The sequence below is a fragment of the Phalangium opilio genome, unplaced genomic scaffold (assembly GCF_054372755.1).
Source record: "Phalangium opilio isolate 3A_F unplaced genomic scaffold, DU_Popi_V2 ptg000329l_1, whole genome shotgun sequence".
Lineage (NCBI taxonomy): Eukaryota > Metazoa > Arthropoda > Arachnida > Opiliones > Phalangiidae > Phalangium > Phalangium opilio.
In genome coordinates, this window is record NW_028324226.1 from 12,163,435 (window position 1) to 12,175,363 (window position 11,929).

Consider the following 11,929-nt stretch of genomic DNA (forward strand, 5'->3'; position numbering starts at 1 on the left):
TCAGGTATTGTGGAAAAACCTCGACTTTTTACGTCACATCTGAGACATCACAACACCGCTCCCGGGTACGCTCGAACCACCAACCTTTTGAATAACAGTTGAGCGCGCTAACCATTGCGCCACGGAAGCACAGAAATTAAATGTTCGTCAGGTATTGTGGAAAAGCTCTGACTTTTTACGTCACATCTGAGACCTCACAACACCGCTCCCGGATGGGCACGAACCACCAACCTTTCGGTTCATAGCCGAACGCGCTAACCAATGCGCAACGGAAGCCCAAATATTAAATGGTCGTCAGGTATTGAGGTAAAACTTTGACTTTTTACTTCACATCTGAGACCTCACAACACCGCTCCCGGATGGGCTCGAACCACCAACCTTTCGGTTAACAGCCGAACGCGCTAACCATTCGCCACGGACGCCCAAAAATTAAATGGTCGTCAGGTATTGTGGAAAAACTTCGGCTATTTACGTTACATTTGAGATCCCAAAACACCGCTCCCGGGTGGGCTCGAACCACCAACCTATTGGTTAACAGCCGAACGCGCTAACAATTGAGCCACGGAAGCTCAGAAAATAAATGGTTATCATCGTATTATGGAAAAAGTTTGACTTTTCACGCTACATCTGAGACCTCACAACACCGCTCCCGGATGGGCTCGAACCACACAACCTTTCGGTTAACAGCCGAACGCGCTAACCATTCGCCACGGACGCCCAAAAATTAAATGGTCGTCAGGTATTGTGGAAAAACCTTGGTTTTTTACGTTACATTAGAGATCCCACAACACCGCTCCCGGGTGGGCTCGAACCACCAACCTTTCGGTTAACAGCCGAACGCGCTAACCATAGCGCAACGGAAGCCCAAATATTAAATGGTCGTCAGGTATTGAGGTAAAACTTTGACTTTTTACTTCACATCTGAGACCTCACAACACCGCTCCCGGATGTGCTCGAACCACCAACCTTTCGGTTAACAGCCGAACGCGCTAACCATTGCGCCACGGAAGCCCAAATATTAAATGTTCGTCAGTTATTGTGGAAAAACTATGACATTTTACGTTACATCTGAGACCTCACAACACCGCTTTCGGGTGGGCTCGAACCACTAACCTTTCGGTTAACAGCCGAACGCGCTAACCATTGCGCCACGGAAGCCCAAATATTAAATGGTCGTCAGGTATTGTGGAAAAACCTCGACTTTTTACGTCACATCTGAGACATCACAACACCTCTCCCGGGTACGCTCGAACCACCAACCTTTTGAATAACAGTTGAGCGCGCTAACCATTGCGCCACGGAAGCACAGAAATTAAATGTTCGTCAGGTATTGTGGAAAAGCTCTGACTTTTTACGTCACATCTGAGACCTCACAACACCGCTCCCGGATGGGCACGAACCACCAACCTTTCGGTTCATAGCCGAACGCGCTAACCAATGCGCAACGGAAGCCCAAATATTAAATGGTCGTCAGGTATTGAGGTAAAACTTTGACTTTTTACTTCACATCTGAGACCTCACAACACCGCTCCCGGATGGGCTCGAACCACCAACCTTTCGGTTAACAGCCGAACGCGCTAACCATTGCGCCACGGACGCCCAAAAATTAAATTTTCGTCAGGTATTGTGGAAAAACTTTGGCTATTTACGTTACATATGAGATCCCAAAACACCGCCCCCGGGTGGGCTCGAACCACCAACCTATTGGTTAACAGACGAACGCGCTAACAATTGAGCCACGGAAGCTCAGAAAATAAATGGTTATCACGTATTATGGAAAAAGTTTGACTTTTCACGCTACATCTGAGACCTCACAACACCGCTCACGGATGGGCTCGAACCACCAACCGTTCGATTAACAGCCGAACGCGCTAACCATTGAGCCACGGAAGCCCGAAAATTAAATGTTCGTCAGGTATTGTGGAAAAACTCTGACATTTTACGTTACATCTGAGACGTCACAACACTTCTCCCGGATGGGCTCGAACCACCAACCTATAGGTTAACAGCCGAACGCGCTAACCATTGAGCCACGGAAGCTCAGGAAATAAATGGTTATCACGTATTATGGAAAAAGTTTGACTTTTCACGCTACATCTGAGACCTCACAACACCGCTCCCGGATGGGCTCGAACCACCAACCTTTCGGTTAACAGCCGAACGCGCTAACCATTCGCCACGGACGCCCAAAAATTAAATGGTCGTCAGGTATTGTGGAAAAACTTTGGCTATTTACGTTACATTTGAGATCCCAAAACACCGCTCCCGGGTGGGCTCGAACCACCAACCTTTCGATTAACAGCTGGACGCGCAAATTATTGCGCCACGGAAGCCCAAAAATGAAATGTTCGTCAGGTATTGTGGAAAAACTCTGACATTTTACGTAACATCTGAGACGTCACAACACCGCTCCCGGATGGGCTCGAACCATCAACCTCTCGGTTAACAGCCGAACGCGCTAACCATTGCGCCACGGACGCCCAAAAATTAAATGGTCGTAAGGTATTGTGGAAAAACTTTGGGTTTTTACGTTACATTAGAGATCCCACAACACCGCTCCCGGGTGGGCTCGAACCACCAACCTATTGGTTAACAGCCGAACGCGCTAACAATTGAGCCACGGAAGCTCAGAAAATAAATGGTTATCACGTATTATGGAAAAAGTTTGACTTTTCACGCTACATCTGAGACCTCACAACACCGCTCCCGGACGGGCTCGAACCACCAACCTTTCGGTTAACAGCCGAACGCGCTAACCATTCGCCACGGACGCCCAAAAATTAAATGGTCGTCAGGTATTGTGGAAAAACTTTGGTTTTTTACGTTACATTAGAGATCCCACAACACCGCTGCCGGGTGGGCTCGAACCACCAACCTTTCGGTTAACAGCCGAACGCGCTAACCATAGCGCAACGGAAGCCCAAATATTAAATGGTCGTCAGGTATTGAGGTAAAACTTTGACTTTTTACTTCACATCTGAGACCTCACAACACCGCTCCCGGATGTGCTCGAACCACCAACCTTTCGGTTAACAGCCGAACGCGCTAACCATTGCGCCACGGAAGCCCAAATATTAAATGTTCGTCAGTTATTGTGGAAAAACTATGACATTTTACGTTACATCTGAGACCTCACAACACCGCTTTCGGGTGGGCTCGAACCACTAACCTTTCGGTTAACAGCCGAACGCGCTAACCATTGCGCCACGGAAGCCCAAATATTAAATGGTCGTCAGGTATTGTGGAAAAACCTCGACTTTTTACGTCACATCTGAGACATCACAACACCGCTCCCGGGTACGCTCGAACCACCAACCTTTTGAATAACAGTTGAGCGCGCTAACCATTGCGCCACGGAAGCACAGAAATTAAATGTTCGTCAGGTATTGTGGAAAAGCTCTGACTTTTTACGTCACATCTGAGACCACACAACACCGCTCCCGGATGGGCTCGAACCACCAACCTTTCGGTTAACAGCCGAACGCGCTAACCATCGCGCCACGGACGCCCAAAAATTAAATTTTCGTCAGGTATTGTGGAAAAACTTTGGCTATTTACGTTACATTTGAGATCCCAAAACACCGCTCCCGGGTGGGCTCGAACCACCAACCTATTGGTTAACAGCCGAACGCGCTAACAATTGAGCCACGGAAGCTCAGAAAAAAAATGGTTATCACGTATTATGGAAAAAGTTTGACTTTTCACGCTACATCTGAGACCTCACAACACCGCTCTCGGATGGGCTCGAACCACCAACCGTTCGATTAACAGCCGAACGCGCTAACCATTGAGCCACGGAAGCCCGAAAATTAAATGTTCGTCAGGTATTGTGGAAAAACTCTGACATTTTACGTTACATCTGAGACGTCACAACACTTCTCCCGGATGGGCTCGAACCACCAACCTATAGGTTAACAGCCGAACGCGCTAACCATTGAGCCACGGAAGCTCAGGAAATAAATGGTTATCACGTATTATGGAAAAAGTTTGACTTTTCACGCTACATCTGAGACCTCACAACACCGCTCCCGGATGGGCTCGAACCACCAACCTTTCGGTTAACAGCCGAACGCGCTAACCATTCGCCACGGACGCCCAAAAATTAAATGGTCGTCAGGTATTGTGGAAAAACTTTGGCTATTTACGTTACATTTGAGATCCCAAAACACCGCTCCCGGGTGGGCTCGAACCACCAACCTTTCGATTAACAGCTGGACGCGCAAATTATTGCGCCACGGAAGCCCAAAAATGAAATGTTCGTCAGGTATTGTGGAAAAACTCTGACATTTTACGTAACATCTGAGACGTCACAACACCGCTCCCGGATGGGCTCGAACCATCAACCTCTCGGTTAACAGCCGAACGCGCTAACCATTGCGCCACGGACGCCCAAAAATTAAATGGTCGTAAGGTATTGTGGAAAAACTTTGGGTTTTTACGTTACATTAGAGATCCCACAACACCGCTCCCGGATGTGCTCGAACCACCAACCTTTCGGTTAACAGCCGAACGCGCTAACCATTGCGCCTCGGACGCCCAAAAATTAAATGGTCGTCAGGTATTGTGGAAAAACTTTGGCTATTTACGTTACATTTGAGATCCCAAAACACCGCTCCCGGGTGGGCTCGAACCACCAACCTATTGGTTAACAGCCGAACACGCTAACAATTGAGCCACGGAAGCTCAGAAAATAAATGGTTATCACGTATTATGGAAAAAGTTTGACTTTTCACGCTACATCTGAGACGTAACAACACCGCTCCCGGATGGGCTCGAACCACCAACCGTTCGATTAACAGCCGAACGCGCTAACCATTGAGCCACGGAAGCCCGAAAATTAAATGTTCGTCAGGTATTGTGGAAAAACTCTGACATTTTACGTTACATCTGAGACGTCACAACACTTCTCCCGGATGGGCTCGAACCACCAACCTATAGGTTAACAGCCGAACGCGCTAACCATTGCGCCACGGAAGCTCAGGAAATAAATGGTTATCACGTATTATGGAAAAAGTTTGACTTTTCACGCTACATCTGAGACCTCACAACACCGCTCCCGGATGGGCTCGAACCACCAACCTTTCGGTTAACAGCCGAACGCGCTAACCATTCGCCACGGACGCCCAAAAATTAAATGGTCGTCAGGTATTGTGGAAAAACTTTGGCTATTTACGTTACATTTGAGATCCCAAAACACCGCTCCCGGGTGGGCTCGAACCACCAACCTTTCGATTAACAGCTGGACGCGCAAATTATTGCGCAACGGAAGCCCAAATATTAAATGGTCGTCAGGTATTGTGGAAAATCCTTGACTTTTTACGTCACATCTGAGACCTCACAACACCGCTCCCGGGTGGGCTCGAACCACCAACCTATTGGTTAACAACCGAACGCGCTAACCATTGCGCAACGGACGCCCAAGAATTAAATGGTCGTCAGGTATTGTGGAAAAACTTTGGCTTTTTACGTTACATTTGAGATCCCACAACACCGCTCCCGGGTGGGCTCGAACCACCAACCTATTGGTTAACTGCTGAACGCGCTAGCCATTGCGCCACGGAAGCCCAAAAATTAAATGTTCGTCAGTTATTGTGGAAAAACTTTGGCTTTCTACGTTACATTTGAGATCCCACAACACCGCTCCCGGGTGGGCTCGAACCACCAACCTTTCGATTAATAGCTGGACACGCTAACCATTGCGCCACGGAAGCCCAAAATTTAAATGGTCGTCAGGTATTGTGGAAGAACTTTGGCTTTTTACGTCACATTAGAGATCCCACAACAACGCTCCCGGGTGGGCTCGAACCACCAACCTTTCGGTTAACAGCCGAACGCGCTAACCATTGCGCAACGGAAGCAAAATATTAAAAGGGCGTCAGTTATTGTGGAAAATCCTTGACTTTTTACGTCACATCTGCGACCTCACAACACCGCTCCCGGGTGGGCTCGAACCATCAACCTATTGGTTAACAGCCGAACGCGCTAACCATTGCGCAACGGAAGCCCAAATATTAAATGGTCGTCAGGTATTGTGGAAAATCCTTGACTCTTTACGTCACATCTGCGACCTCACAACACCGCTCCCGGATGGGCTCGAACCATCAACCTATTGGTTAACAGCCGAACGCGCTAACCATTGCGCAACGGAAGCCCAAATATTAAATGGTCGTCAGGTATTGTGGAAAATCCTTGACTTTTTACGTCACATCTGAGAACTCACAACACCGCTCCCGGGTGGGCTCGAACCACCAACCTATTGGTTAACAGCCGAACGCCCTAACCATTGCGCATCGGAAGCCCAAGAATTAAATGGTCGTCAGGTATTGTGGAAAAACTTTGGCTTTTTACGTTACATTTGAGATCCCACAACACCGCTCCCGAGTGGGCTCGAACCACCAACCTATTGGTTAACAGCCGAATTCGCTAACCATTGAGCCACGGAAGCTCAGAATTTAAATGGTTGTCACATATTGTGGAAACGTTTTGACTTTTTACGCTACATCTGAGACCCCACAACACCTCTTCCGGGTGGGCTTGAACCACCAGCCTTTCGATTAACAGTTGAACGCGCTAATAATTGCGCCACGGAAGCCCAAAAATTAAATTTTCGTCAGGTATTGTGGAAAAACTCTGACATTTTTCGTTACATCTGAGACGTCACAACACCGCTCCCGGATGGGCTCAAACCACCAACCTATTGGTTAACAGCCGAACGCGCTAACCATTGCGCCACGGAAGCCCATAAATTAAATGGTCGTCAGGTGTTGTGGAAAAAACCTTGACTTTTTACGTCACATCTGAGACGTCACAACACCGCTCCCGGATGGGTTCGAACCACCAACCTATTGGTTAACAGCCGAACGCGCTAACCATTGAGCCACGGAAGCTCAGAAATAAAATGGTTGTCACGTATTGTGGAAACGTTTTGACATTTTACGCTACATCTGAGACCCCACAACACCTCTCCCGGGTGGGCTCGAACCTTCAACCATTCGATTAACAGCTGAACGCGCTAATCATTGCGCCACGGAAGCCCAAAAATTAAATGTTCGTCAGGTATTGTGGAAAAACTCTGACATTTTTCGTTACATCTGAGACGTCACAACACCGCTCCCGGATGGGCTCGAACCACCAACCTATTGGTTAACAGCCGAACGCGCTAACCATTGCGCCACGGAAGCCCAAAAATTAAATGGTCGTCAGGTGTTGTGGAAAAAACCTTGACTTTTTACGTCTCATCTGAGACGTCACAACACCGCTCCCGGATGGGCTCGAACCACACACCTATTGGTTAACAGCCGAACGCGCTAACCTTTGAGCCACGGAAGCTCAGAAAGTAAATGGTTGTCAGGTATTGTGGATAAGTTATGACTTTTTACGTTACATCTGAGACCCTACAACACCTCTTCCGGTTGGGCTCGAACCACCAACCTTTCGGTTAACAGCCGAACGCGCTAACCATTGCGCCAAGGAAGCCCAAAAATTAAATGTTCGTCAGGTATTGTGGAAAAACTCTGACATTTTACGTTACATCTGAGACGTCACAACGCCGCTCCCGGATGGGCTCGAACCACCAACCTTTCGGTTAACAGCTGAACGGGCTGACCATTGCGCCACGGAAGCCCGAAAATTAAATGTTCGTCAGGTATTGTGGAAAAACTCTGACATTTTACGTTACATCTGAGACGTCACAACACTTCTCCCGGATGGGCTCGAACCACCAACCTATAGGTTAACAGCCGAACGCGCTAACCATTGCGCCACGGAAGCTCAGGAAATAAATGGTTATCACGTATTATGGAAAAAGTTTGACTTTTCACGCTACATCTGAGACCTCACAACACCGCTCCCGGATGGGCTCGAACCACCAACCTTTCGGTTAACAGCCGAACGCGCTAACCATTCGCCACGGACGCCCAAAAATTAAATGGTCGTCAGGTATTGTGGAAAAACTTTGGCTATTTACGTTACATTTGAGATCCCAAAACACCGCTCCCGGGTGGGCTCGAACCACCAACCTTTCGATTAACAGCTGGACGCGCAAATTATTGCGCAACGGAAGCCCAAATATTAAATGGTCGTCAGGTATTGTGGAAAATCCTTGACTTTTTACGTCACATCTGAGACCTCACAACACCGCTCCCGGGTGGGCTCGAACCACCAACCTATTGGTTAACAACCGAACGCGCTAACCATTGCGCAACGGAAGCCCAAGAATTAAATGGTCGTCAGGTATTGTGGAAAAACTTTGGCTTTTTACGTTACATTTGAGATCCCACAACACCGCTCCCGGGTGGGCTCGAACCACCAACCTATTGGTTAACTGCTGAACGCGCTAGCCATTGCGCCACGGAAGCCCAAAAATTAAATGTTCGTCAGTTATTGTGGAAAAACTTTGGCTTTCTACGTTACATTTGAGATCCCACAACACCGCTCCCGGGTGGGCTCGAACCACCAACCTTTCGATTAATAGCTGGACACGCTAACCATTGCGCCACGGAAGCCCAAAATTTAAATGGTCGTCAGGTATTGTGGAAGAACTTTGGCTTTTTACGTCACATTAGAGATCCCACAACAACGCTCCCGGGTGGGCTCGAACCACCAACCTTTCGGTTAACAGCCGAACGCGCTAACCATTGCGCAACGGAAGCCAAATATTAAAAGGGCGTCAGTTATTGTGGAAAATCCTTGACTTTTTACGTCACATCTGCGACCTCACAATACCGCTCCCGGGTGGGCTCGAACCATCAACCTATTGGTTAACAGCCGAACGCGCTAACCATTGCGCAACGGAAGCCCAAATATTAAATGGTCGTCAGGTATTGTGGAAAATCCTTGACTCTTTACGTCACATCTGCGACCTCACAACACCGCTCCCGGATGGGCTCGAACCATCAACCTATTGGTTAACAGCCGAACGCGCTAACCATTGCGCAACGGAAGCCCAAATATTAAATGGTCGTCAGGTATTGTGGAAAATCCTTGACTTTTTACGTCACATCTGAGAACTCACAACACCGCTCCCGGGTGGGCTCGAACCACCAACCTATTGGTTAACAGCCGAACGCCCTAACCATTGCGCATCGGAAGCCCAAGAATTAAATGGTCGTCAGGTATTGTGGAAAAACTTTGGCTTTTTACGTTACATTTGAGATCCCACAACACCGCTCCCGAGTGGGCTCGAACCACCAACCTATTGGTTAACAGCCGAATTCGCTAACCATTGAGCCACGGAAGCTCAGAATTTAAATGGTTGTCACATATTGTGGAAACGTTTTGACTTTTTACGCTACATCTGAGACCCCACAACACCTCTTCCGGGTGGGCTTGAACCACCAGCCTTTCGATTAACAGTTGAACGCGCTAATAATTGCGCCACGGAAGCCCAAAAATTAAATTTTCGTCAGGTATTGTGGAAAAACTCTGACATTTTTCGTTACATCTGAGACGTCACAACACCGCTCCCGGATGGGCTCAAACCACCAACCTATTGGTTAACAGCCGAACGCGCTAACCATTGCGCCACGGAAGCCCATAAATTAAATGGTCGTCAGGTGTTGTGGAAAAAACCTTGACTTTTTACGTCACATCTGAGACGTCACAACACCGCTCCCGGATGGGTTCGAACCACCAACCTATTGGTTAACAGCCGAACGCGCTAACCATTGAGCCACGGAAGCTCAGAAATAAAATGGTTGTCACGTATTGTGGAAACGTTTTGACATTTTACGCTACATCTGAGACCCCACAACACCTCTCCCGGGTGGGCTCGAACCTTCAACCATTCGATTAACAGCTGAACGCGCTAATCATTGCGCCACGGAAGCCCAAAAATTAAATGTTCGTCAGGTATTGTGGAAAAACTCTGACATTTTTCGTTACATCTGAGACGTCACAACACCGCTCCCGGATGGGCTCGAACCACCAACCTATTGGTTAACAGCCGAACGCGCTAACCATTGCGCCACGGAAGCCCAAAAATTAAATGGTCGTCAGGTGTTGTGGAAAAAACCTTGACTTTTTACGTCTCATCTGAGACGTCACAACACCGCTCCCGGATGGGCTCGAACCACACACCTATTGGTTAACAGCCGAACGCGCTAACCTTTGAGCCACGGAAGCTCAGAAAGTAAATGGTTGTCAGGTATTGTGGATAAGTTATGACTTTTTACGTTACATCTGAGACCCTACAACACCTCTTCCGGTTGGGCTCGAACCACCAACCTTTCGGTTAACAGCCGAACGCGCTAACCATTGCGCCAAGGAAGCCCAAAAATTAAATGTTCGTCAGGTATTGTGGAAAAACTCTGACATTTTACGTTACATCTGAGACGTCACAACGCCGCTCCCGGATGGGCTCGAACCACCAACCTTTCGGTTAACAGCTGAACGGGCTGACCATTGCGCCAAGGAAGCCCAAAAATTAAATGTTCGTCAGGTATTGTGGAAAAACTCTGACATTTTACGTTACATCTGAGACGTCACAACGCCGCTCCCGGATGGGCTCGAACCACCAACCTTTCGGTTAACAGCTGAACGGGCTGACCATTGCGCCACGGAAGCCCAAAAATTAAATGGTCGTCAGGTATTGTGGAAACATTTTGGCTTTCAACGTTACATTTGAGATCCCAAAACACCGCTCCCGGGTGGGCTCGAACCACCAACCTATTGGTTAACAGCCGAATTCGCTAACCATTGAGCCACGGAAGCTCAGAATTTAAATGGTTGTCACATATTGTGGAAACGTTTTGACTTTTTACGCTACATCTGAGACCCCACAACACCTCTTCCGGGTGGGCTTGAACCACCAGCCTTTCGATTAACAGTTGAACGCGCTAATATTTGCGCCACGGAAGCCCAAAAATTAAATGTTCGTCAGGTATTGTGGAAAAACTCTGACATTTTTCGTTACATCTGAGACGTCACAACACCGCTCCCGGATGGGCTCGAGCCACCAACCTTTCGGTTAAAAGCTGAACGCTCTAATCATTGCGCCACGGAAGCCCAAAAATTAAATGTTCGTCAGGTATTGTGGAAAAACTCTGACATTTTACGTTACATCTGAGACCTCACAACACCGCTCCCGGATGGGCTCAAACCACCAACCTATTGGTTAACAGCCGAACGCGCTAACCATTGCGCCAGGGAAGCCCAAAAATTAAATGGTCGTCAGGTGTTGTGGAAAAAACCTTGACTTTTTACGTCACATCTGAGACGTCACAACACCGCTCCCGGATGGGCTCGAACCACACACCTATTGGTTAACAGCCGAACGCGCTAACCTTTGAGCCACGGAAGCTCAGAAATAAAATGGTTGTCACGTATTGTGGAAAAGTTTTGACATTTTACGCTACATCTGAGACCCCACAACACCTCTCCCGGGTGGGCTCGAACCTTCAACCATTCGATTAACAGCTGAACGCGCTAATCATTGCGCCACGGAAGCCCAAAAATTAAATGTTCGTCAGGTATTGTGGAAAAACTCTGACATTTTTCGTTACATCTGAGACGTCACAACACCGCTCCCGGATGGGCTCGAACCACCAACCTATTGGTTAACAGCCGAACGCGCTAACCATTGCGCCACGGAAGCCCAAAAATTAAATGGTCGTCAGGTGTTGTGGAAAAAACCTTGACTTTTTACGTCTCATCTGAGACGTCACAACACCGCTCCCGGATGGGCTCGAACCACACACCTATTGGTTAACAGCCGAACGCGCTAACCTTTGAGCCACGGAAGCTCAGAAAGTAAATGGTTGTCAGGTATTGTGGATAAGTTATGACATTTTACGTTACATCTGAGACGTCACAACACCGCTCCCGGATGGGCTCGAACCACCAACCTTTCGGTTAACAGCTGAACGCGCTGACCATTGCGCCACGGAAGCCCAAAAATTAAATGGTCGTCAGGTATTGTGGAAACATTTTG

At 48.1% G+C, this 11,929-nt stretch overlaps 4 non-coding genes across 4 annotated transcripts; all 4 read right to left on the minus strand.

Moving 5' to 3' along the window:
- Nucleotides 1-203: 203 nt before the first annotated feature.
- On the minus strand, nucleotides 204-276 carry TRNAH-AUG (transfer RNA histidin (anticodon AUG)). Its single transcript has one exon. It is a non-coding gene; the product is annotated as a tRNA-His (tRNA).
- Nucleotides 277-1,379: 1,103 nt separating this feature from the next.
- TRNAH-AUG (transfer RNA histidin (anticodon AUG)) lies at nucleotides 1,380-1,452 on the minus strand. The gene has a single exon. It is a non-coding gene; the product is annotated as a tRNA-His (tRNA).
- A 4,186-nt stretch (nucleotides 1,453-5,638) lies between these two features.
- TRNAN-AUU (transfer RNA asparagine (anticodon AUU)) lies at nucleotides 5,639-5,711 on the minus strand. The gene has a single exon. It is a non-coding gene; the product is annotated as a tRNA-Asn (tRNA).
- Nucleotides 5,712-8,431: 2,720 nt separating this feature from the next.
- Nucleotides 8,432-8,504, minus strand: TRNAN-AUU (transfer RNA asparagine (anticodon AUU)). The gene has a single exon. It is a non-coding gene; the product is annotated as a tRNA-Asn (tRNA).
- Between the last annotated feature and the right edge of the window lie 3,425 nt (nucleotides 8,505-11,929).